Source organism: Ovis aries, chromosome 23 (assembly GCF_016772045.2).
Source record: "Ovis aries strain OAR_USU_Benz2616 breed Rambouillet chromosome 23, ARS-UI_Ramb_v3.0, whole genome shotgun sequence".
Classification (NCBI taxonomy): Eukaryota; Metazoa; Chordata; class Mammalia; order Artiodactyla; family Bovidae; genus Ovis; species Ovis aries.
The window spans coordinates 38,119,235-38,146,300 of NC_056076.1; the positions used below are offsets into that span (position 1 = coordinate 38,119,235).

At 46.7% G+C, this 27,066-nt stretch overlaps 1 protein-coding gene and 1 long non-coding RNA gene across 21 annotated transcripts in view; one reads left to right on the forward strand and one right to left on the reverse strand.

Moving 5' to 3' along the window:
- Positions 1–27,066, reverse strand: part of DLGAP1 (DLG associated protein 1) — a 791,650-nt gene that overhangs the window by 63,430 nt on the left and 701,154 nt on the right. The window lies entirely within an intron of this gene.
- LOC105604469 (uncharacterized) lies at positions 1,628–26,606 on the forward strand. 6 transcript variants are annotated; one of them, XR_009598225.1, is made up of 4 exons: positions 1,628–2,033; positions 13,771–17,965; positions 18,610–18,729; positions 19,087–20,247. It is a non-coding gene; the product is annotated as an uncharacterized LOC105604469 (long non-coding RNA). The 6 variants fall into 6 exon arrangements; XR_009598226.1 differs by adding an exon at positions 21,320–26,606 and having other exon boundaries at positions 13,771–20,751; XR_009598223.1 differs by having other exon boundaries at positions 13,771–18,729.

Genomic DNA, 27,066 nt, shown 5'->3' on the forward strand with positions numbered 1-27,066 from the left:
GTGGCTCAGATGGTAAAGAATCCTCCTGCCAATGCAGGAGACCCGGATTTGATTCCTGGGTTGGGAAGATCCCCTGGAGAAAGAAATGTCAACCCACTCCAGTATTCTTGCCTGGAGAATCCCATGGACAGAGAAGCCTGGCGGGCTGCCGTCCATGGAGTCCCAAAGAGTTGGACAGGACTGAACAACTAACACTTTTTTCACTTTCACACTTTCCCCCAGTAGTCCAGTGGTTAAGACTTTGTGCTCCCAATACAGGGGGCCTCGAGTTCCATTCTTCGTCAGGGAACTAGATCCTACATGTCGAAACTAAGCATTCACATGCCACAACCAAAGATCCCATGAGACAACGAAGGGCAAAGATGCCTCCTGCAGCAACAAAGACCCAGAGCAACCAAATAAATATAAAAAAAAATATAAAGGGACCGAAATGGTATTTCTTCATTGCCATTAAAAAAGAATTCAATAGACATGGTCTCATGACCCAGGAATATGGATCTCACTGAACCCATTTGTTTGATAGTAAGACTGAGGCTCAGGGCAGGTAACTAACTTCGCTGAATCATGCCACTCCCAGATGCTCACAGGGCCTCAAATCCCAGCTCTTACCACCTGTGTTCATCCGCCTAGTAAACATTCCCTGAAACATCGTGTCCAGTAGAGGACAATGCTCTCCAAGAGGACCTCCAGGAAACTGCTTCTAACTCAGTTGTCTGGGTCTAAGATATGGAGGATGACTACATTTCGAGTGGTCAGCAAGGGGTGCCCAGCTGCGACCTTAAAACGCTGCAAAAGGAGAGAAACTGCACAAAAACAAAATACACAGGGAAAAATCGCTCCCTTGTTTCAAAATATTTACAGCTTAACGTTTCCAGGCCACCCAGAGTGTGGTGGTCAGCGGTCTGCGACCTGCCGGCCCCACGGTGAGGAGGCGGTGATCAGAGGGCTGTGGGGGACGGGGACTGGGCGCAGGGCTCCTGGGGGGCGGTGGGGTCGCGGAGGCAGGGCTTCTGCTGGCCTCTTTCCTGGTTAGTTTTGGCTCAAGGGCTGTGGCCAGGAGACCGATTTCCACCAGAGCCACCCTCCACGTAAACCACAGAAAGGAGTTAAACTTTTCCTCCTTGTTAAGCAGAGAGAAGCAGGCTTGTGTGCGGTGGAGGGGGGCGGAGAGGGATGTGGACAGAGGGAGGGGCGGTGTCATAACTCTTGTAGTCATAGGACTGGCCAGTTGGTAGTTACCAGTGTTCCAGACACTTCCTAATGCCAGACAAATGCCCCAAGCCCTGGTTTGTCTGGCTTCGAGATCTATTCAACCGATAGCAGCCGGGCTCCACCGGGGAAAGCCGACTTCCAGCGAGCCTCCGCGGCTAATCAAACGCAACATCGCTTTCAGAAGAATGAAAAGGTTTGTTTCAGAGTCACAGCTTTTTTTTTTTAAGAGGCACCCAAGTTGTTTTAACAAGTTGCTACAAACTTTGGGCTTCCTGAGGTGAGGCTGTTGTGCACAGTACATGTACTGTCCCAAACTCCAAGGAGGCAGGAATACGAAAATTAGTCATTAAAAAAAAAAAAGCCCCAGGCACTTCATGCCTGGAAATGATGTAAGACGCTGCCACTCCTCTGTTACAACTACAACCAAACTGCTCGGCGGTCGCAGCAGCTGCTTTCCAAATGTCAGCGCCCAGCCGGGGCAAAGGGCTGCAGAGCCACCGAGCCCGAGGGCTGTGCGCGCTACCTCGGTCGCCCACATTTTCTCCAGGCACTCGCGGGACCCTGGCAACAGGTAACGTGGCAACCTTGGCCTTCTAAACTGGCAAGCGGCAAGATTACAGAGAACAAAAGGATTTTTTTGAAAGCCAGCTGCATCTCCCTCGCCACCCCCACTCTTCCCTCCGCCCCTTGCCCTTTCCCCGCCTCCCAACTCAAAGTCTGAGAAAACAGAAGCATCTCCGGGCAGCTCCGCTCGCGCGCGCCCCCTGGTGACCAAAGTTCGGATCATTGATGTACCTTGAACTCCGAAGCTGGGCTCCCAGGTAAGCCACGCTGGGACAGGGGACTGGCTTCCCTGGTGGCTCAGTGGTAAAAGAGTCCGCCTGCCAATGCAGGAGACGCGGGTTCGATCCCTGGATAGGGAAGATGCCCTGGCGAAAGATGTGGCAAACCCATCCCAGTATTCTTGCCTGGAAAATCCCATGGACAGAAGAGCCTGGCGAGCTGCAGTCATGCAGTCATGGGGTCCCCAAAAGTAGTCGCTGGGCTAAACAACAGGGGCTGCATTGGTCTTCTCAAAAATCGCAGAGTGGAAGTCACCACTCATAATGTTTTGCTTTTTAACTTATCACCTCAACAAAATTTTTTCCCTTACTGAAAGGTAAGATCTGTGGGTTGAGGTTGCTGATTCCTCCCCCCTCCCCGCCCCCACCCCCGCCAACCAGCACCTAGGGCAGCAGTGTTTGCTTCCTTGACAAGGTGCAAAGCAAAAACTGATGTGGCCTTTTGGTTAGGTGGATGGTTGTGAGAATGAATAGCTGGGAAACTGAGGATTCCTGCTGGGTGGGACTTCCATTTTCCATTTGTGTCTGAATTTGTCGTTAGTTTGCAGGAGACTTCAGGGTAGAAGCATTTCTAATTCCCATCGCTGGTTTCCGGTTGGTTGATTTGCAAGGATGACTGAAGATTTCCAAGCTGCAGGCCCAGCTTCCAGAGAACTTGCTTTGCAGCACACTGTCATCCCCCCACCCCCAACCCTTTTATCTGTGTGTGGGGCAAACACCCACGAAAATGCCAAGGGCAGTATTTTCGACCAACCTTCTTCCTCTCAGGCTCCTCCCGCCCTCCAAGGTCTCTGATTTGGAGGAGAACTGCAGTTGTGAGCTGCTGGGGGCTCCCACCCCTCACCCATCTCTTGTCTTGCTCTGGAAATGTTAACCGGAAACTAAGAAAGAGGTTCAGATCAAAGTAACTGTTCCCTTCAGAAAATTCCATTAATTAAGTAAATTAAAGGAAGTTAAATGAGGTTTGGAGGAAAGTCATTTTAGAAGGCCCAGGTCCAGGGACTGAGGTTGAAAGCCTCTAATGTGGACCTTTAATGAAGCTTGGCAACCTGTTAAACACTAGGGAAATTGAGGGTTGCCCTTTGTAAAGCCAAATGTTGCCTAAAATCAATCATTTCAAAGGAACATATTGAAAGTAGATGGACATTTGGCTAGCGGTTGCCTCGGTCATTTAATATTAAAGGTTAAAAACAGAGGGCTCTGAGTAAGAATCATTTGACTGGTAACTCAGGTGAGTCACCACCTTCATAGAACTGGGCACAAAGGTTCCAAGCAGGATGTTGAGAACGCCCAGTTTACTAATTTGCCAGGTGGGGCTGTTGCTTCTAGCAGGGAATGCCTTCAGGATTTCACGGCTCATTTTCTCAGCCTCTCCAACAGGTGCTACTGAGTCATCCACGCACACAAGTGACTGCCCTGGCAGTGTCATCTGTTAGGATTAAACTTCCATTTGTTCCATGACTTTATGAAGCGATTTCTAACCACTGAATCAGATATACCACTTCCTCTAGGGCCTAAGGATTTTGTTTTTTCCTATTTTAATGTCTGTAACATTTTGTGTAGTTTTCAAAATTTGTCCCTGCCGAGTCAGCAAGTCTTCCTGGGTTGAATGGACTGCTGACAGGAGGGGAAGGTTTGGGGCTCAAGGTCAGGGTTACAGAATGAAGTAAAGTTTCCTGTTTGGGCAGCTGGTCCCCCATTTCCTCAGGCTCCAGCAGACTGAGTCTTGGAAGACAAGAAGCCTGGGAAGCCTGGGGTGAGGATGGTGTCCGGAGTGGAGGACAGTTTTCTATTAAGCTTCTGACCACCCAGCTTTCCTTTCTTGTTAGAAGTCACTTCGCAGCAACACTTGCCTATATTCTCTGTTAGCTGAATTTTTTCCCCCTCCCAGACTAAGACAGTAATTAGTTAAGGATGTAAGGATCACAAGGTCAGGCATTGTTGTCTGCGGTTCATGACGACCTCAGTACTTGGATCATGCATGGCGCACAGTGGAATGGTGGTACATACTTGTTACCTGAAGGAAGGGACAGGGATGAGAAGGGACTTCCTGGAGAAGAAGAAAAAGGGACTAATAATCAGGAAAGCAAGGTCACGAGGATAGAAAGAAAAATGAATACTCAGCAAAGCCAGTCTGTGACCTTGGATGTTGTGACACAACCTCCTGTCACCAATACCCGTTTCTCTTTGGCCTTGGTTGAGTGCTGGCCAAGTCCAGCTGCGACTGGCTGACTTTTGACATCGAGTTAATACTGTGAGTGCCCCACCTCTATCAGCTGGAAGCAGTGAGTCCTGTGGATTATCTTCTGAACTTCCTCTACCCTTTCTGCTGGGCTCTACCCAGGGGCACAAGTAGATGGCTGTGGGAGGTACCACATGTTCACTGCCCTTGCCCCAGGCAGCTGCCTTTCCCCCTCAGCTCCTTCCATTCCTTTTACTCTTTGTTGTTGTTCAGTCCCTAAGTCCTGTCTGACTCTGCGACTCCATGGACTGCAGCACGACAGCCTTCCCTGTCCTTCACTATCTCCTGGAATCTGCTCAGACTCATGTCCATTGAGTCTGTGATACCATCCAACCATCTCATCCTCTGTCGTCCCCTTCTCCTCCTGCCCTCAGTCTTTTCCAATGAGTCAGCTCTTTGCATCAGGTGGCCAAAGTATTGGAGCTTCAGCATCCATGAATATTCAGGGTTGATTTCCTTTAGGATTGACTGGTTGGATCTCCTTGCAGTCCAAGGGACTCTCAAGAGTCTTCTCAGTTTATTCTTTGGCTCCTCATACTCCTGGTCTCATTTCATGAGAACTAGTGTCACATGTACCATGGGGCCTGGAAAGCAAGAGACACCACCATCCAAACAGCCCAGCAGGACTCTCTGCCGTGGGGTTGTGTCTGGGCCATACAGCAGACCTCAGGGATGCCAACCCCCGCTGGAGAGAGCGACCGATGGGCACCAAGTGGGGGTAGGGTCTCGGGCACACACTGCCAGCTGGTCTCCCTCGAAACAGTGAGCTGGCCATGCAGAGTGAGTGACCTGTGTCCAAACCAAGTGAGATCAGGCTGAGTGAAACTTGTGGTTGAATTGATCAGGAACCTCTGCTCACTGGCCAACTCTCTGGACTCTGGAGAGAAGACAGAGCTTGTGATGCTGCTGCCCTGTGGACACAGCGTCTGGTGGAAGGGCTCCGCCTGGAGCAGAAGCTTTTGCTCCAGACAAACCTGGGGAGACAGGCAGGATGTGCGAGGAAGCAAAGGAGCAAGAAACTGCCTCCAGCTCGCCTTCTTGTGGGCTGGAGCACAATGAGGAGGAATGATTACTTGTGTCTGCAAAGCAGGGCATGTGAGGGCCTGGTCTGTGCAGTGAGGCAGCTAATTATTCATCCGGCTCCTTTCCTCCTTCCTCCCTGAAACCCCCTTCCTCAAAGGAAAACCAGGAAAGACTGTGGGTTAAATTGTGGAATACCATCTACCAGCTCACTGGGCCCAGACAGAATGCCAGCGGCCCCTTACTGACTCCCAGATGACAGGATCAGCCTTCAAACGACACCTCATTATCCAGCCGTGTCACTGACAGATGAGGACACAGGTCCAGAGAATTTGGCCAGGCCCCAACCTCCCCCCCAACCCCTGTCTCTCTCTGTGCGCACAACACAGCAAACACCGTCAGCCTTTGCAGTGGGGGCGTAAAGGGCCACTTACAGACTGCATTTCCATTTCCACTCTTCAGTGGGGTTTGGTCATTGCCACCATTGAGTAATATCCAAGGAACCCTCCCACACTGTTGGTGGGAATGCAAATTGGTACAGCCACTATGAAGAACAGTCTGGAAGTTCCTTAAAATACTAAAAACAGAACTGCCATTTGATCCTGCAATCTCACTCCTGGCCATATATCCGGAGAAAGCCATTAAAAAATAAAAAAGATACACACCCCCCATTATTCCTTGCAGCACTTTTTAAAACAGCCAAGATGCAGAAGCAACCTAAATACCACTGACAAAAGGAATAGATACGAAGATGTGTGTATACACACACACACACACACACACACACACAATGGAATATTACTCAGTCGTGAAAAAGAACAAAATAATGCCATTTGCAGCAACATGGATGGACCTAGATATTATCATCCTAAGTGAATTAAGTCAGGGAAAGAGAATATCACGTGATATATAGCTTATATATGGAATCGAATTTCTTTTTCTTTTTTTGGCCATGCCATGCAGCTTATGGGATCTTAGTTCCCTGACCAGGGATGGAACCTGGGCCCATCTGCATCGAAAGTGCAGTCTTAACCACTGAATGGCCAGAGTGTTCCCTGTGGCGTCTAGTTTTTAAAAAACGACACAAATGAACTTATTTACAAAACAGAAACAGACTTACAGATATCGAAAACAAACCTAGGGTTGCTAAAGGGGAAACATGGTGGGATGCACACTTCCCCGCCTTGAGTCTGATTGGAACCTGGGTTCTTCCCGTCTAAGCCTCCTTTCTCTTCTGTTAAGTGAAGTCACTCAGTCGTATCCGACTCTTTGCGACCCCATGGACTGTAGCCTACCAGGCTCCTCTGTCCATGGGATTCTCCAGGCAAGAGTACTGGAGTGGGTTGCTTCTCCAGGAGATCTTCCCAACCCAGGGATCAAACCCGGGTCTCCCGCACTGCGGGCAGATGCTTTACTATCTGAGCCACCAGGGAAGACTCCTCTTCTGTTAAAGAGCTTCCTATACTTGGGTCCTTAAGCGTCTCCGTTGAACCTTCACGAGCACAGTGACCAAAAGCCCTTTTCTGAATCTCTTGGTCAAACGTGCTTGGAATTTGTAAGTTCTTGGATTGTAGAAACTGATAAGTGTGACACACCCCGGGAGCATGTGGATACTAAGGCGTCTGTCTGCTGCTGCTAAGTCACTTCAGTCATGTCTGACTCTGTGCGACCCCATAGACGGCAGCCCACCAGGCTCCCCCATCCCTGGGATTCTCCAGGCAAGAACATTGGAGTGGGTTGCCATTTCCTTCTCCAATGCAGGAAAGTGAAAAATGAAAGGGAAGTCGCTCAGTCGTGTCCGACTCTTAGCGACCCCATGGACTGCAGCCCACCAGGCTCCTCTGTCCATGGGATTTTCCAGGCAAGAGTACTGGAGTGGGGTGCCATTGCCTTCTCCGGTCTGTCTGCTGGAAGAGATGAAATAGTCACGCTGCAAGTAGCTGCCAGGTCAGGTTTTGGTCTCTGGTTTTCAGAACCTCTGAAGGCTTCTAGTGGCTCAGTAGTAAAGAATCCACCTGTCAGTGCAAGAGACACAGGAGACTCAGGTTTGATCCTTGGGTCGGAAAGATCCCCTGGAGAAGGAAATGGAGAATTCCATTAACAGAGAAGCCTGGCGGGCTATAGCCCATGGGGTTGCAGAGTCACTGAAGGATGGTGGCCACGACTTCAGGTGCCTCGGGCATCAGAGCCTCCTTCTCCCAGGCTTGTCTGGCCCTGGATAGAACTCTGTCCCAGTCCGGCCCAGGAGGAGAGTGGTAGATGGGTAGTGACTGGGCGGTGGTGGGCTTGCCCTGGTGGGCGGGCAAGGTTTCTATATCTTAAAGGAAAAGAGGAATCGAAGATCAAATTCAATAATACGTCTAACAATCTCTCTCTTTCCTTCACCGTGTGGAGTTCTGGATGTTTGTTGGTTTGTCACTGTGTGTTTTCACATGCTGTCCTTAGAAACATCTTTTTTTTAAAAATAATGGTAATAGATGCTAAGTCGCTTCAGTCATGTCCCATTCTTTATGACCCCATGGACTGTACCCGCGGGGCTTCTCTGTCCACGAGATTCTCCAGGCGAGAATACTGGAGTGGGTTGCCATTCCCTTCTCCAGGGGATCTTCCCGACCCAGGAATCGAACCCTCGTCTCCTGCATTGGCAGGAGGGTTCTTTACCATTAGCGCCACCTGGGAAGGGGGACTAATAGCGGCTTTTAACTGGCATCTTTCTACAGTGCGGAATGTTATCTTCATATTTTCACTTTCATGCATTGGAGGAAATGGCAACCCACTCCAGTGTTTTGGCCTGGAGAATCCCAGGGACGGGGGAGCCTGGCGGGCTGCTGTCTGTGGGGTCCCACAGAGTTGGACACGACTGAAGCGACTTAGCAGCAGCAGCAGTAGTCTGATGTGTCCTTGGAGATAAACACTTCGTATCTGCAAGACTGTGTGTCTTCTGTATGTGTTTTGAGTCATCCCTTCCATCATTCTCTTCCCCATTCTCACCCCCTACCCTCAGCTGTGATCTGACTTCAGGGGAAAAGAGATAGAAGTAACATTCTTCTCGGCCCACCCTAATGTGTCCTGACAGGACAGTGGTTCTGCGCTAAGTCCAGGCTGGGTGCAGCGCTCACCTGATACAACTCAGGAGTCGCCACAACTGAACGACTAAGCACAGCACAGCACAGCTCAGGACACTTGTCTAAAAGTTTATCTGCAAGAGCATTCCTCGTTCACTAAAGCTCTACCCAGGACACAGTCGGAAAATCGTCTTCAAAACAGAAGCTTTTATCCCACATTTCCAACCCAAGAGATAACCCAGAGAATCCATGTAAAACAAGCTTGATTTAAGAGTAAACCAATGTGTGTCAGTGAACTGAAAACAGAAGTACATAAAGCACTAATTTTTAAAAAAATCTAAAACAAGGGTACAGGCACATGTATAGCAGTCCCTTCAACTCTTCACCTGAAACTATCCCAGCAGTGTTAATCGGCCATCCTTCAATACGAGTAAAAAGGGTTTTTTTTTTTTAATCTTAAAAAAGTAAATAAAAGAAGCCCTGAACTGTCTCCTGGTGTAACCTTGGCTAGTAAAAGTGATTCATTTTGATTCTTTTGGATTTCTACTATCATAGGGGAAGGGTTTTATTAATCAACTCTTTGAAAAAAGCAACTATGCCCACTGCAAAGCTACCAAATGAGAATTCTAAACTATTCTGTGGGTTGTTCGTTTGGGGCCGTGGTTAGAATGTCAAGCTCCTGTTATGGGATTGGCTGGCAGTTGCAATTTACACCATTCATCCGTAAGTGGCTGAAGTGCAGGAATGCGGAAACTGGAGGAAACCACCAGCGCTGGTCTTTGGATCAAAATTAACTACCAATAATGAGTTAGGAAATTGATCCCAGTGAAGGGAAAGCATCTTAATGGCCACCGCTCAAAGGTTCAGCCCCTTTCAGTTGCTGATAACCTTGTCACGTCTCCAGATAAAAGGCAGCCTTGTCACCCCCAGGCACCTGGCTGTGAGGTAATAAAACGGTTACCTTATCTTCTAAGGGTGGGGTTAGTCCAACCTCAGCCCAAAGTAATTACAGTAAACTGAAATTGCCTGTCATTTACAAAAAAGGGGGAGGGAAAGGCCTAAATCGGAGGAGATGGTTGTCTCACCCTCCCTGGATTTTAAAAAAAGGAAGGAACAAAACAGCCAAAAGTCTTCCAGGGAGTTGAGAAAAACAGCCCGGTGTGGCTGCCGGCTCCTGGGGGGTCAGGATGGCTGCCGGCTCAGGTCCCCGTGACGACCTGAAAAAGAGGCTCAAGCTGATGAAAATCCGAGCAATCTTCTTAGGAGCCGTCCTTTCTAAATGTAAATGCCTGAGAGACAGAGCCCTGCCAGGGACGGGAGGAAGTCTCAGCCACACCGAGTGACTCATCCAGCACTGTTAGCTCCGGCAGTCGGATAAAAAGTTCCAGGGAAAGCAGCAACAAATCTACTTTAAATACTAGCACAGAAAGGAAATTCCTCTCTTTCAGGCCGAATGCTGTCCACACAAAAGAGCTCCTGTCGACATCTCATTTACAGTGCCCCCCAGGACACCGACAGGACCATTTCAATAAACCCGGCTCAGAAACACCTATTGTTCAAAATCTTCAACTAGCCACAGGCTACCACCCCTCCCTATTGTTTTGTAAAAGAAAAGATTTAGAAGGAGCCAGATTGGGACTCTGGAAAGCTCTGAAAAGGGGAAGGAAAAAAAGCCCCTTTGACCTGATGCTGTCGGAGAGCGTGCGTGAAGAATAAAGTTAATGGATTTTCAGTTTTTACAAGAAGTGCATAAGCAACGCCTGCTCCCTTCCTGAATTAGCGATCGGGGGTTCTAAAAGTGGTGCCAACTTTGTAAAGCAGTTAGCTCCTGCCAACGGTCTGCTACATGAAAAGTCAGAGGCTATACTTACCCTGTTCTCAGTCTTAGAAAAGCTGGTGTCAGCCACAGCAAAGAACCAGGTGAGACTTTGATCTGGGATATTTCCTGGGGATGTGAGCTTGCCTGTTCTTTCTAAGTAGGATTTTGAGGCTCACTGCAGAGCCCCCCCCCCACCCCCGCCCCGAGGAATGATTTATTCCTTTTCAGTGCCACCATTTTGCTCCCTCTTTTAGTAAAACGTGACCATTTTCTGGAGTTACATAATTTAATCTTTAGATGGTTTTTCTTCAGATAGAACGCAAATGATTTTCTTTAGGTAGACCTCAAATGAAGGGCTACACTTGTATTGACCAAACAAAATGGGCTTTTTTTTTTTTTTTTTCAAACACCTAGTATCTTTACCCTCCAGGTAGATTCTTCAAGTTAACATACCCCCTCTTAGCCAGACACATTTTCATACCAAGTTCAAGCCACAACCTCTTAATTCCTTTGGGTCCTAACCCTCTTCTCTCTTAAATCCTTCTGGAATCTTCCCACCTCCTACAATCCTCCTTTCTGCTTTCCTGGATCCTGTTATCTCCTCTCTGGAGGATGACAGCCAAAATTCCTGCCTCGAGGTGCCTCAGACTACCAGGTGTGACTTATTAATGGGTCATGAGTCAATTGAGGTGGGTCCTGCAGTTTCACCATTAAAAAAAGAAAAGAAAAAACGGAGTGGATTAGAAAACTTAAGAGTGTATCAAACAAAGGCAGTTTTGTGGCGCTTGTTTTGATGTGTGTCCCCAGGTCTGGGTACCTCCTGGGTTAGCATGTAAAATGTATCTTGTTTGTCCAAAGAGCTTGAGAAATATTTTTTTCTAAACAGTCTCACTGAGTCTGTCTGGTCCTCGCCTCCAAACTACTGTACACACTCCGAGCAGCTGCGGGAGATTCTGAATGTATCCAGCTGACAGTTCTGCCCTCGGGATAAAGACCAGCGTCCAGGGCTTTGGAGATTCCGAATTACTTAGTTTCTCATCTTTAAGGTCTCAGAACTCCACATCCTCTTGACAGCTTTTACCTTTGGATGTTCGAGCCATCGAGCTCCCTGGCCTCTGCAGATGGAATTTCCCTGCAGGAACTTGCTGCTCTCTTTCCCCTTCATGTACCAGCTGGGGTGTCACCTCTTCCAGGAAGGCTTCCCGAAGCCCTCCTAAATGCCTTCTCTTAGTTCTCATAAGAACACTTCAGTTTTTATCTGACAGAGCCCTTGCTGCGTCATGATTATCTTCAGTTCTTTACTGGACTTCAGGTTCCCAGGGGTGTCCCGTAAATATTTGGAGGGGTAAATATTGTGCATGGAGTGTGTCACATCTTAGCTCACATTTTTTTCCTACAAACTCATTTGGATAGTTATTATAAAGTATACTAGCTATCTCTCAAGGCCTTAGTTTTCATTCTTTGACTGAAGTCTCTTGTTCATTTTCTCTTGAAACACAACCCAATTAATTTCTAAATTCACTGGACTCCTTTTAAAAATCAAAATGTTAATAAAACACGGGGGGGAGCTACTGGACTTTTGGCTGGTCACTCACCCTCTCTGAGTCCCAGCTTGTAAGGAGGAGCAGAGCTCCATGATCTCTAAGATCTTTTCCAAGCTGCCACTCTGAACCTCTGCCTTGAACTTTCTGAGGACCAGAGAGGTTAAGTAACTTTCCCAAAGTCATACGGCTCTCTGGTGGAAGGACACTGTTTGTCTTTCAGTAGATTTTTAACAGCATGCAGCAAGCAAACCATTTACCCAGAAACCAGTAGTGCCACTAACAAGGGTGCCTGAAAGAGAATCATAAAAAAAAGAAAAAGAGGGCTTAAAAAAGACAAAAGCCAACAGCATTCATAACAGATTCCTGCCCAGGCAGGTTCCAGCATTTCTAAAAGCAGCTTTGCTCTTGTTTGCTGTTAGATACAGAGATGTTCAGATTTCCTTTTAAGAATTGAAAGTGCAGGGTCTTCCCTGGTGACCCAGTGGCTAAGACTCTCTGCTCCCAATGCAGGGGGCCTGGGTTTGACCCTTGGTCAGAGAACTAGATCCCACATGGCACAATTGAGACCCTGTGTAGCCAAATGTATATTGAAAAAAGTAGAAGTGCAAAATTAAACTCTTGCTCATCCTGACCCCTTGCAGGGGCTGCTTCGAAGAGGACAGACAGACAGAGGCTTTCTGAAAGTGCCAATGTGAACATTCTAGTGGCTTTTCTAGAGCTGAAGCTCCCGTGCCCTGACCTGATGTAACTCTGAGGACCAAAGCTGTAAACCAAAGCTGTAACTCACCAGATTGAGACTTGGCCTCAGTTCCTGTGCCCGGTTCCCCATTCCTCCCAACCAGAACTACCCCACAGACCTGGCTCTCAAGGATATACTTGTGTTATTTCCTCAGTTACAGAGCTAGGGGGTTAGACCTGCTCTGCAAAACAGAAAGTCAACAAACTAGAAATACACCCCTTTAGGGAAAAAAAGAAACAAAACAATGATAATCCTTCCCCTCCGCCCATGTTCTGTGCCATGCTTCACTCTGTAACTCAACTTGGATATTTATTTGTTGCTTTCCCCCTCTAAAGGGACTGGCAATACCTTGCCTTCGTTTGCCAGAAAATTTGAAGTCACTTTCGACTGCAACTCTAGATAAACACATTTAGCACCAAGTCGTGATAACCAAGTACTGGTCTGTGTATGATTTTTACTTTATTCTTTGGGCTTCTCGGAATTTTCCAGTTAAAAAACAACAGTGAACAGGCCTTACTCCTATAATCACAAAAAAGTACAAATGTCAGAATGAAAATTAGGTACACTAATATTTCTTCACTGCTGAGGCCTTATTAAATAGTTTTACTATAGATGGTTTTGTCTATTTTGTCTTTTTTTAAACCATTTGTTTTTGAAGGAAATTTTATACAATTGCCACATAAAAAAATATTGAAAACCTCTTAACATTGTTATTTTACTGATATTTTAAAAGTAAGGAACATGTAGCTGTGAGACAGCCAAACGCTGGCATATAATTCCTCTTCCACCTGGCTGCAGCGTATATCAGGCTTTCCAGCTGGCGATTGTTGTAAAGAACCCGCCTGCCAGCACAGGAGACGAAGGAGACCTGGCTTTGATCCCGGGGTGGGTAAGATCCCCTGGAGGAGGGCATGGAAGATCTCCATTGACAGAGGAGCCTGGCAGGCCACAGCCTATGGGTCTCAGCGTCGGGCTTGACTGAAGCATGTACGCACACAGTGTATATTTTTAGCCTCTCCCGACATTTTCACAACTAACAACTTTTTGGCCACCCCAACATTCAGAATTCCATCTTTCTTTCATGCCTTTATACCTGGCAGGTGTTGTTTGATTTCTTTTAACCACCCTCCTTGCTAACTGGGCATGCATGACTTTTCAGGGAGGTAGACCCCTCCCTAGATGTGAAGGCTCTATCTTCCCTGTTCTGCAAGATGAAGGATGAGAAGAGAATTCTCTTGCAAGTGCTTTGTGGAAAGTTAACCTCCTTTTTTTTTTTTTTTTTAACAGTGACACAAGTCAGAGACATCCCTTTTCTTCCCATTGCCATCAGTGAGAGACACCTTGAACTGTGGCTGCCCATCTGGGGACCACAAGGAGCTTCTGCTCCAGAAGACAGAAGATGGCAAGAAGCTGGTTTTGTATATTCATTGGCTGCCCTGCCTCTAGACTTGCTGTGGTTGGAGAAAATGAATGCCTTTAACATCTGAGTCACTCTAATTTTACTCTTAAACCTTTTATTGATTTACTAATTGATCTGTTTGGCCTGGCACTTAGGCAGTGACTTTACAGATGTCTTCCAAGTTTTCCAAGCCTTCCTGGCTTGGGAAACTGTTCATGCTTCAGGATTCACTTCCTTTGTGTTCCGTGAGCACCTCCTACCTATCTTTCCTGTAGAACTCACCATGCTCTGCTTGTTCCAGTCCTGTGCTGATGCTTTGGGATGACAGCAGAGAGAAATTAGGGATAAAGTAGGTCTTTGTTTCCTGCTCAACTTGCATGTTGGCTTAAATGATTTTGTTTAGCAAATGTGATGACGCAAGAGATCACCAAACCAGGTCATCTCTATTTCAGAGATGTGCTCAGCTGTGGTGGCCCAGCTTCTCTAGTGGTGCCTTAAAGATGACCAGAGCTGGTCCAATCCTGACTTGCCAGTTACTGGATGAAGGACTTCAGATGACTCAGCTTTCACCCTGTTTCCTTTTCCACTGAGTTAGGGTGACGGCATCGATGACTTCGCAGTGTCATGAGACAGATAATGTAGTTTTTTTTTTCTCTCCATTTATTTGGGGGCACCAAGTCTTAGATGCATACTCTAGTTCCCTGACCAGGGGTTGAACCCTGCACTCCTGCATTAAAGAACATGGAGTCTAACCCACTGGACCACCAGGGAAGTCCCAGTGATATAGTTGACATCATGAAAGAGGATTTGGTGTGGCGCTAACGTCTCAGACACAGGAAAAGTGATAGGCGCTCAGTCATGTCCGACTCTTCTTCAACGCAGTGGACTGGAGCCCGCCATGATCCTCCATCCATGGAATTTTCCAGGCAAGAATACTGGAGTGGGTAGCCATTTCTTCCTCCAGGGGATCGTCCCAACCCAGGAATCAAACCTGGGTCTCCTCCACTGCAGGCAGATGTTTTACCTTCTAAGCCACCAGGGAAGCCCCATAAACACAGGAAGGAGGCTCTTTCTTCTTTCCTTCTATGTTATTTGATACAGCAAAATTCCAGTATTACAAAAACCATCTTGAAACTTCCCTGAGGAGGTTTTACTGGATCAGGGAGATCCTATCCTTTTCAGACACTGGGGTTTCTCCAGCGTAAAGAGATAGCACACTTCCAGACAGCTGTCCCTAGTGCTCTCTGTTAAACTTTCTTCTCATCCCTCTGGTCTCCGCTCATAAATCCTCTCTTTAGAGAAGCCTTTCTTTACCACTCAGCTTCGAGCAGCCCCATGCTCTGCCCTCCCAGACCTGGAGCCATCCACTGAGAGGAGATGTGAAGAGAAAATGTCCTATGAAAGTCTGGCATCATTGCTAAGCTCGAGCCCTCCCCTCCTGGTGGGGGCTTGTGGCTTGCCTGGTCCATTTTTATCAGCTTTGCCCCACTGCGCCCCATTCCCAAGTGGGCTACCCAGGTGGTGCAGTGGCAGAGAACCCACCTGCCAATGACCAGTGAAGGAGACGTGAAAGACTCAGGTTTAATCCTTGGGTCGGGAAGATCCCCTGGAGAAGGAAAAGGCAATCCACTCCAGTATTCCTGCCTGGAGAATTCCCTGGACAGAGGAGACTTGTGCGCTACACTCCATGGGGTTGCAAAGAGTCAGACACAGTTGAGGACACAAACACACATGCCCCATTTCCACCCTCTGAAGCTTCCACCTCCTGAAATCACATGGATGACTGGCCCCGGCCTCTGTTGTTTCTGACCTTGGAAAATGCACATTGCAATGAATTTCTGAGGTCTTGCAGGATGGATCCCTGTCAGTGATTAAAACTTTTTTCCTACTTTCTGTATTACCACTCAGTTCGTAAAAGATGAAAACAGACAAACCAAAGACATTTTCAAGTATGTTTTCCTTTGTGCTCATGGTCAACATGATTGACTTCCAGCTAGAGAGGACTGGAGGGCAGGATGTGCATGGGACCAGCTCACTTTGTTTAAGTTCAAGTGCTTGAGAATTTAAAAGCACAGACCCTCACCAAGCTCTACTTAAGGCCAGTCAACTAAATTTCCCTAGTGTGCCATAGTAATTAGGTAGGATACTAGTCCTAAAATGATGCACTTAAATTACTAAAAACCTATCAGACTGAAATAACTTTATCTGCTTTCAATGCCTGAGAAGTAATCCTGCATGACATCTCAGAATATGTTTTGGAGGCAGGCCTAAGGAAGGCTATTTAATCTGTTCAGTCATCAGTTGTTGTTGTCTTAACTATGTGAAATAAAGATAGTAACCCTTGCAGGGTTGTTGGGAGGATGAAATGAAGTAATATCTGAGAAATGCTAAGAATCTTACCTGACACATAGTAAGTGCTCAATTAATAGTATACGGCTTCCTAGGTGGCCCAGTGGTAAGAATCTGCCTGCAGTGCAGGAGATGTGAGTTCTATCGCTGGGTTGGAAAGATCACTTGGAGTGAGAAATGGCAACCCACTCCAGTATACCTAGGAAATACTGGGATTGCCTAGGAAATCCCATGGATAGAGGAGCCTGGCAGGCTATAGTCCATTGGATTTCAAAGAGTTGGACACGACTTATCGACTAAACAACAACATCAACTGTTTCAAAACGGAAATCTGTCTTGTCTTAGCAGCTAGTAAGCCGGCAGTACCCCTGCTCCTGTGCAGAAGGCCTGTGAAACTCTGAAGCTATACTTGTACACAGATGTGGTCCAAGGATGCCATCTCATCTCCTTGGCAACCAGATATCTCAGTTGTCTAATCTGGTGCCAGGTAGGTGGTAGGTGATGAAACAAACTGAATCTCAGGCTAAAACTCTGTCATTCAATACATCCACCAGCTGTTGCTCCTATTACAGACACACACACAAATTCTGATTTCATGTGACCTTTATATTCACAGTTTTAGTCAGAAAAGTACAAACACTGACCACATCAGACGCGTTTTTTATTTTTAGTTACCCTCCAGATGTTTACCTGAGCTAAAAATAAGCAAAACAACCAAAGCTTTTCTACTAAACATGTCTCAAAGGCTCTCATTTTATTCCATTTCCCTATTGCTAACCTAAGAGGGATTAGGAAGTATGTTGTCAAAAAAATGTTTTTGAGCTGAAGAGAATGGTTGCTCGCGCTCAGTGGCTCAGGCACGTCCAACTCTTTTCCACCCCATCGACTGCAGCCTGCCAGGCTCCTGTCCACGGGATTCTCCAGGCAAGAATACTGCTACTGCTAAGTTGCTTCAGTCGTGTCCAACTCTGTGCAACCCCACTGACTGCAGCCCGCCAGGCTTCTCCGTGCACGAGATTCTCCAGGCAAGAATACTGCAGTGGGTTGCCATGTTCTTCTCTGGGGGATCTTTCCCACCCAGGAATTGAATCCGTGTCTCCTGCATTGTGTGCAGGTGGATTCTTTACCACTGAGCCACCAGGGAAGCGGACGGTTGAAATGGTTGGAAGAGAATGGTTGGCAGCACTTTGTAAGTGATACTGGATATAAGATGAACAAAAGCATCTGCAGAAAGGAGTAAACGGAAGCAATGTTGGCTGAAAGGGCCCAGTGCCTTGTACACTTAGGAAGTATGAATTAATGAAGTATGAAAAGTATGAATGGAGCAAAGTCCTTGGAATTCCAGGTCCATCAATGAGTAGGTCTGTGATGTAGGGCAATGTATATCACTACTTCATGTTCTTTTTACAACAATCTGTAGAATGGGACAATAACTATAAAACGACTGTTAGAGTGAACGCTGAGGAGGTGGAGCTTGTAAAAGCCCTTTGGTAATTGCAGAGGTTCTGGGCTGAGGTTACAGTAGGAGGAGCACAGGTCATAGTGTAACAGTTGTGACTTTTTTGGCAGCCAGCTGAGTAATGTTTCCAAACCATAATTCTTCCTGGAGCAGCATCAACTCAACTGGCCTTTGACTGACACTGAGTTGGGATTCTGCAGATACCAGAAGTTGGGATTCTGCAGATACCAGAAGATGTTCTATAAAATTTGCACAAAATTGCAAGTCTCAGCAAAGTAAGATGGGGAAAATGCTGTAAAAATTAATAGGGCCAAAGGGAATGGTCTCTAATCACTTAGTCACAAATGTCTCCTCTCCACTGCCCCCCAAACACTCATAATATTTGATGTGAAAATAACATGGCAACAAGTAGGTACAATGAAAAGGAACGATTCTTCCAGCACAGCTCAGGGTGAAGCTAAGTCGATTTTTAAGAGTGACTGGAGTCAAACATATCTTGGAGAGGAGATAGAATATAACTTTTAAAAATGAGGCACACATACAGTTGTTAATTTCAGTGGTTTTTGGGTCCATGAAGAAGAGAGTTGGGACTGGTCGGCCTACTGTTACCCCTGTAAGGGCCTGTTTGGGGCCTCTATTTTCTTGGCTAGAAGTTTTCCTCTAGAGAGAGTTCAGAAGCTTTGAATAACTAGGCTCTCGAAGGACCTGTTTCAAATGTGGAGTAAGGAAGAAAGCAGAGTCATAGGCAGATCATCTGCTGGAGGACTGGCCTTGGAAATATCCAGGGGAGGAGAGAAAACATCCGAGGGAGATTTTGGCCAGTGGAGGAGTTTGGGGGAGAGATAACAAGTCTGGGCATTTGGAAAGGGAGGCAACGGGCAAGGGGAGGGCAAGGAAATATTTTTCATTTCTTTGTCAGAGGCAGCGCTGAGCTTAACCGTGAAGGAGGTCAAGTTTCATGTGTTTTTCTCTCCCGAGGCCACCGGAGACCCGCCACTGCCATGCTGTTCCCCCGCTCACTCAATTCCAAATTTACCAGGTTGCCCCAGTTCCTTAAGTATTTGCTTCTTGGAAGATAAAAATCTAGTGAGTCCAATAAAATAATGCACTGGAGGATGGCAAGGATTGCATTTTTAAAAGAATTCTTGCAAACAGATCCTTCCTCCAGAGTAATAAATATGTGTTTAAATAGAGGGAGTCTGTAAAGTCTGCCTAAATTCCAAGTAAGGTCTAAATTGGGAACTTCTGACAGCTAATAGACCTACACCAGCAGTAAACACCTTTCAGTGACTCTCAAATCATAATTAAGCCTGGAAGGAGAAGCACTGTTATAGGCATAGAATTGTGCTAAGTACATTTTACATATGCTCATCATTCTTTTTTATGGGCTTTCCAGGTAACACAGTGGGAAAGAATCCACCTGCTAATGCAGGAGACGCAAGAGACTCGGGTTCAATCTTTGGGTCAGGAAGATCCCCTGAAGCAGGAAGTGGCAACCCACTCCAGTTTTCTTGCCTGGGAAATCCCATGGACAGAGGAGCCTGGCAGGTTACAGTCCATGGGGTCACAAAGAGTCGAACACAACTGAACACACACACACACACACACACACACACACACACACACCATTACTTTTTACAGGTTTGGAAACCCTGGTGAACTTCAGAGAGGCTGGTAACCTGCCTGCAGTCAATGTCATACTCCAAAAGTGGCTAAAACAATATTGTCCATCTAACACGGTCTTCTAGAACAGGGTCAGGAAACTTTTTTATGAAGAGCTGTACAGTAAATATTTTTGGCTTTGCAGACCACATAGTATCGGTCCCAACACTCAACTTTGACTCTGTGGCAAAGCCACAGACAAGATATAAACACATGGACATGGCTGCCTTGGAGAGGTGAGCCTGGCTTGGTCCAACAGTCATAATTTGCCAACCCTGCTCTAGAACTCTGCCACTTCCCATCATGCGCTGGAGTCTAATACCCCTCCCCTTGAACTTGGGGAAGTGTGTGATTTGCTTGTGACCAAGAGAGGATGAAGGAAGTGAGAGTGCATGCCTCCGAGGCTGCATCAGAGAAGGTGATGCTGCTTCTCCCTTTATCCCTGGGACATCTGCCTGCTTGGAGCCCTGAGACACCACAGAAGCATCCCGTTGTCCTGAGGCCGCCATGCTGAAAGGAAGCCCAAGTCAGCCATGTGGAAAGACCACATGCAGAAGCCTTGAGACTCTAAGAAGAGGGGGAGATCCTCAGCCAGCCTCCAGTGTTCCAGCCCTCCACCTACCCAACTGCAAGCTGGGGAGAGACCCTGGTCCAAAATGACCCAACTGAAGCTCTTTACAAATTCCTGCCCACTAGAAATGGAGAAATATTGATAGTAAAACTCAGAAGGCACTAAACAAAAAAACTAAGAACCTTGTCCCCAAACTAGTGAGTGGAAGATATGAGATTCAAACTTAGGTTTGCTTGACCCCAACCACGAGTCTGTTCTATTACATGATTGCCAACAGCAGCCTTTTAAAAATATGGTGCTAAAATATACATAACATAAAACGTACCGTGTTCCATTTTTAAGTGTACAGTTCAGTAACTACTTTCACACTGTTGTGCAACCAATCTCCAGGCCCTTTTCATCTTGCAAAACTGAAACTCTTTACATTAAATGAGAACTTCCTCTTCCCCCTCCCCAGCCCTGGCAATCACCCTTCTACTTTCTGTCTCTGAATTTAACGACTAGGCCTCTCATGTAAGTGGGATCATATACTGTTTGTCCTTTTTGTGATGGGCGTATTTCACTTAGTATAAACATATATTTTCATATATAGGGACTTCCCAGTTGGCACTAGTGGTAAAGAACCCACCTGCCAGTGCAGGAGACACAGGAGAAGTGGGTTCGATTCCTGGGTCAGGAAGATCCCCTGGAGGAGGAGATGGCAACCCATTGCAGTATTCTTGCCTGGATAACTCCATGGACAGAGGAGCCTGGTGGTCTGCAGTCCAGGGGATCACAAAGAGTCGGATGTGACTGAGCACGCCACATGGGTTATACTTAAGCACTTAGGTATATTTAATTTTTTAAATATAAAAAATTTTGTTGGGTAGTGAGTCTGACCAGTGAGTAGTAAAGATCTGTCAGGGAAAAATGTCAGCGATCCCAGGTGTTATGAGTCACAGATGCAAGGTCCCAGGAGGGACTTTGCAACAGCAGTTACTCTGATAATGACAGTTCATAGAGTCCTGCATCTAAAGGCTTCCTTTGAAGAAAGAGGAACCTATGAATCAAGAATAAGATAAGGCTGTTTGGTTTATTTCAACTTGTGGGCTGTTTGACTTCCTTCTCAGAGCCATGCCTAGAGGATGAAATCATTTTCTACCACACAGACCTTGCAGGAGGCCGTCAAACACAAGCCCTCACTGTCTGCTTCTTTATTTCCTCTGGGTCCAGGGTGTGTTGACTTGGTGGAGTGCCTGTGACTTGCTGTAAATTGCGTATGCAGCAAAAAGTCTTCTGCAGGGAACCAGCTCTAGGGACGGTGAGGCTTAAAGGCTGCTTCTTGCTTATAGAGACTAAGACCCAGCCTGTGGGGGCTTCTTTGACCTCCTCTCCCTTCCTCCCATCTCTGTCCTAGGACCAAGAGGCAGACCTAGGCTGAGGGGCACACTGTGACCACCCCAGCTTGACCTTCCCCTCCCCACACCTGCCTTAATTGCACCGAGCCCACCTGTTACACCGAGAGAGGGGACGGAAGCGAACTTTATGTATGAGTCTCCCAGGACTGCAGTCCACAGTTATGAGCTGAGGGTGTGCTCCCCCAGATTCAACTGCTGAAGTCCTTACTCTTAGGACCTCAGAAGGCAACCGTGTTTGGAGATAACGGCCTTTAAAGAGGAACGTCCCTGGTGGTCTACTGGTTAGGACTTAGCCTTCTAATGAAGGGATGCAGACTTGATCCCTGGTCAGGGAATTAAGATTCTACATGCTTCCTGGGTGAATGAAACAAACAATATTGTAACAAATTCAATAAAGACTTAAAAAAAAAGGCCTTTAAAGAGGTGATTAAGACAAAATGAGGTCAAATGAGGGTGAGCTGGAATCCAATAGGACTGGGTCCTAATAATAAGAGAGAGGTGCTAGGGGAGTGTGCTCACAGAGGAAGGGCCATCTGAGGACGAGGGAGAAGACAGCCGTCTGCAAGCCGACAAGAGGGGCTCCAGGACACACAGCCTGCTCACACCCTGCTCTCAGACTTCCAGGCCCCGGCACTGTGAGAAAGTGTATTTCTGTATTTCTGTTGCCTGAGCCGGCCAGTCTGGTAGTTTTACAGCAGCCCGAGCAAGTGAATGCACCGACAGAAAGTTCACAGCCTGGAGGCTGGGACTTCAGCCCAGAAAAGCTCTGCAGGTCATCCTGGGAAATTCAAAAGGCAAGAAAACTTTTAGTACAATTCCTCTTTCTGCATCTCTCACAAGCGCCTGCTGGCAGGTTTAGGAGGCGGTGCTGGAGGCTGAGGCTGGGGTGAGGCCCAGCGAGGACCCTGGCGGCTCCCAGCCTAGAGGGAGCACCTTGGCTCTAGGTTCTAGAAAGTCTGGCAAATGTGGGGAGAGATTTATAGGTGTTTGGGGCCTGGTCTAAGAGGCACTTTGCTAACGCCCTTGGGGCTCCTGCCTTCCTCCCCACTCCCTTCCCCACACCCCCCAGACTCCCCCTTTATCTCTGCAAGATGGCTTGATTACCAGGAGTGTCTGAAGGCAGGGTTGCATCATGCAAATCCTGACTTGGTTTTGGTTTCGGTGCTTCTTTGGTGGGAAGGGTGCTGTGCTTTAGGAGGGTACACAGCTCTCAGGTGGCTAGGGTACTGGACAGAATGAAGGCCTCTGAAGATGTCCACGTCCTAATCTTCAAAATCTGTGTATACTCCTTCCTTGGCAAAAGGGACTTTCGTGTGTAATTAAGTTGTGAAAGTGTCAGTCGCTTAGTCATGTCCGACTCTTTGTGACCCCATGGACTGTAGCCTGCCAGGCTTTGCTGTCCATGGGATTCTCCAGGCAAGAACACCAGAGTGGGTTGAGTTAAGGGTCTTAAAATGGAATGATTACTTTGGATTATCGAGGTAGGCTTCCTTGGGGTAGGTCAATGAAATCACAAGGACTTCTAGGAGGGAGGCAGGAGGGTCAGACTCAGAGAAGAGGTGGTCCCAGAAGCAGAGAGGGGTGTGTGTGTGTGTGTGTGTGTGTGTGTGTGTGTGTGTGTGTGTAAGAGAGAGAGGTTTGAAGATGCTACTCCACTGCTGTTTTTGAGGACCCAGGAGGAAGGGGTGACAAGCCAAGGAGTGCAGGCAACCTTCTGGAAGCTGGAAGAGGCAAGAAGTTGGATTCTCCTCTGGAAGCTCCATAATGGAGAGGCCCTTGCAGACCCCTTTTTAGACTTCTGATTTCCAAAACTGTAAGATGACTGGTGTTGTCGTAAGTCCCTAAATGTGTGGTAATAATGTGACAACAGCAATAAGAAACCAATACAGATGGTAAGGATGAACAGCTGCTATCACAATTAAACAGACAGAGACAGGTGCTCAGAAATGTAATCTCAAAGCTAAAGCTTTCATCCCTTAAAACAGTGGTTTTCAAAGGTGGTCCCCCAAACAGCAGAGTCAGCAGCACCAGGAACCTGTGAGTCAAGTTCCCAGGCCTCACTCAGACCCAGGATTCAGAAGCTTTTGGGGGGGGCGGGGTTGGGCTGGCAATCTGTGTTTTAAAAAGCCCTTCGGGTGGTTCTGGTGCAAGCTGGGGTTCACCTACAAGATGAGTGGCCTTGGCTAGCTCTTCAGGGATTAGGGGCACCTGTGTTTCCTTGGATGTGTGTATGTGTTTTCCCAGTGAGCCTACAATTAAACTAGTTATGTCGTGGTTTATGTTGGCTTGGGATCTGGAAATAATGGGCAATCTAGGCTCCAAGATGGGCTCTGAAGGGGAAACGTGGTGGTGGGGAAGGCTAGAATTCAGTCTCCCTGTGTCTCTGGGTTCCCAGCCTCTTCATAGCCTATGCTGCATTAAAGAGACAGAGTAAGGCGGGACCGTGGGTACAGAACCCACGCGAGATCTCGCGAGATCCTGCACACTGCCCCTGCCTCACACATTCTGCAGAAGGGGTGACTTTTCTGAGTTACACAAGGCAATCCCAAACTGGCTAGTTGGAAAGATATTCAGTTTGAAAACGTGAGTGTGGCCATCCCTTCCTGCCAGAGCTTAAAGTTATGCAATCACATAGACAGGGCTTTCAGTCCTGGGTCAGCCTTGGGTTAGCTGGATGATCTCCGAATCCTTGTCAGTGAAGTGGGCATGCAGATAGCACTTCTCTGATAGATCGTTGAGAGGTTAAGTGAGATAATATTGGGGAAGGTCCCAGTGCAGGGACCTGAAACAAAGTAAATACTGAACACCACTGTGGTGAATTGTAATTGATTGTAGTTAATGACTATGCCAAAGCCTTTGACTGTGTGGATCACAATAAACTGTGGAAAATACTGAAAGAGATGGGAATAGGAGAACACCTGACCTGCCTCTTGAGAAACCTATATGCAGGTCAGGAAGCAACAGTTAGAACTGGAAGTGGAACAACAGACTGGTTCCAAATAGGAAAAGGAGTATGTCAAGGCTGTATATTGTCACCTGCTTATTTAACTTATATGCAGAGTACATCATGAGAAACGCTGGGCTGGAAGAAGCACAAGCTGGAATCAAGATTGCCGGGAGAAATCTCAATAACCTCAGATATGCAGATGACACCACCCTTATGGCAGAAAGTGAAGAGGAACTAAAAAGCCTCTTGATGAAAGTGAAAGAGGAGAGTGAAAAAGTTGGCTTAAAGGTCAACATTCAGAAAACGAAGATCATGGCATCTGGTCCCATCACTTCATGGGAAATAGATGGGGAAACAGTGTAAACAGCGTCAGACTTTATCTTTTTGGGCTCCAATATCACTGCAGATGGTGATTGCAGCCATCACATTAAAAGATGCTTACTCCTCGGAAGGAAAGTTATGACCAACCTAGACAGCATATTAAAAAGCAGAGATATTACTTTGCCAACAAAGGTCCATCTAGTCAAGGCTATGGTTTTTCCTGTGGTCATGTATGGATGTGAGAATTGGACTGTGAAGAAAGCTGAGCACCGAAGAATTGATGCTTTTGAACTGTGGTGTTGGAGAAGACTCTTGAGAGTCCCTTGTACTACAAGGAGATCCAACCAGTCCATCCTAAAGGAGATAAGTCCTGGGTGTTCATTGGAAGGACTGATGCTAAAGCTGGAACTCCCATACTTTGGCCACCTCATGGGAAGAGTTGACTCATTAGAAAAGACCCTGATGCTCAGAGGGATTGGAGTCAGGAGGAGAAGGGGACGACAGAGGATGAGATGGCTGGATGGCATCACTGACTCCATGGACATGAGTTTGAGTGAACTCCAAGGGTTGGTGATGGACAGGGAGGCCTGGTGTGCTGTAATTCATGGGGTCACAAAGAGTTGGACACGACTGAGCGACTGAATTGAACTGAACTAAATGTTATTAATTTCAATTAACAACAGTTGTTTACACCAGCCCTGGAATCTCCTGTTTCCAGGCTTCTCACGTATAATGGATCCAATACACAAATTCACCTATGTAAGGGATTCAGTCTATTTCAAGTTCTGCTAACAACATCTCTGCTTGAGATTCCTCAAGACTCTGTGAAAAGGAAAAGTTTTCCTTTTTATAACCTGAGTGCGTTTCTCCTAGCTTCCCAGTAATGAAACTTTTCCACACAGCCTGGGCCTCCAGCTGGGTGTGTGTATGTGTGGAGAGCGGTTGCTCACTGGACCTCAGCAGGGATATTCCCATCACCCCATACACCCCAAAACACACATGCAAGCTCAAACAGGGTGTGATGACCAAAAGGTCTTGCTCACAGGTCTTGGCCACCAAAGCTACTAGGTGGCATGTGCCCAAATCCTTACATAAGCTCTGCATTGCTGTAGGATGTGGCCATCAGGAAATCATTAGGCAGGTCATGTAAAGGTTTCCATGAAGGGGGAGGTTAAGCCTGCTAGGAATCGCTGCCAGGAGCCCTGAGGCAGTAGAGACAGAGGTGTTACAGACCTGAATTTGAGTTCCCTTACTCTCCTCCCCTCTGAACAGACCCATGAGGTGGAAGGTGCTACTGGGGCTCGTGTCCTTCCTCCTCCTCTGTCTCTATGGTCTTCCTTCTATGCTTTTGAGCCTTAAAGTCATCCCATGGATTCTTTTTTGCAAATTGAAAAAGCATAGCTTGCCTTGTAATAGGATATTTTGTTAAAGGGCTCCCTTCTCTCTCTGTGCTTTTAATATTCTTATTCTTTCTTTTTTATATCCTTTGGCCACACCCCGTGGTGTATGGGAACTTAGTTCCCTGACCAGGTCTTGAACTTGTACCCCTTACACTGGCAACAGAGAGTCTTAACCAATGGACCACCAGGGAAGTCCTGATTCTGATTACTTAAAAAAAAAAAAATGCTTTTCTACTTCTTAAAAAATATGTAAATATAATAGAGGTTTGGTAAGGACCAGCTCCCAATATGTTGGAAAGACTACCACTTGACTCTTCCTTCATGCTAGCTAGCATTTTAAATATTTTCCATTCATAAATCAACTGCATTTCACTATGAATTCTGGGGTTTTGTTTGTTTTTCTGCTGGGCAGCTGTTTTTTTTTTCCCCCTCTTTCATCTCATGATCTCATCCTTTTATTTTCTTCTCTCAGTTACATTAATGTGTATTTCACTGCTTTGAATGTCATACTGTTAATGGAATAATTTTATACTGTTATAAAGATCATAGTGAGTAGTCTGTTAATCTTACATTTTTAAGAGTGGGAACATTTAAAGAATAAAAACAAGGCGTTGTGTATTTGTTGTTCTTAACAGAAATATTTGACTCCAACCATCCTTGATACCATCAGTCTTTGAGTCCTATTTTATCTGGAAAATGAGCCTGTTTGTAGTATATACTTCATCAAGATCCTAAAGTTTGTAATATCAACTTATGGTATCAAAGTGGATATTAGACAGGCCTCGATGGTTGTATAGTAAGTCTCATTTTGTTTAATCTATTTCAACTAACCATCTTCCGCGATAAGCCCACAAGAACTCAAACACCTAACCTTCTGTTTTCTAATAGAGCTTTCTACACTCGCTGCATGCATGCTAAGTTGCTTCAGTCGTGTCTGACTCTTTGTGACCCTATGGAATGTAGCCCGTCAGGCTCCTCCGTCCATTGGATTCTCCAGGCAAGAATACTGGAGTGGATTGCCATTTCCTCCTGCAGGGGATCTTCCCAACCCAGGGATCGAACCTGCATCTCTTTGGTC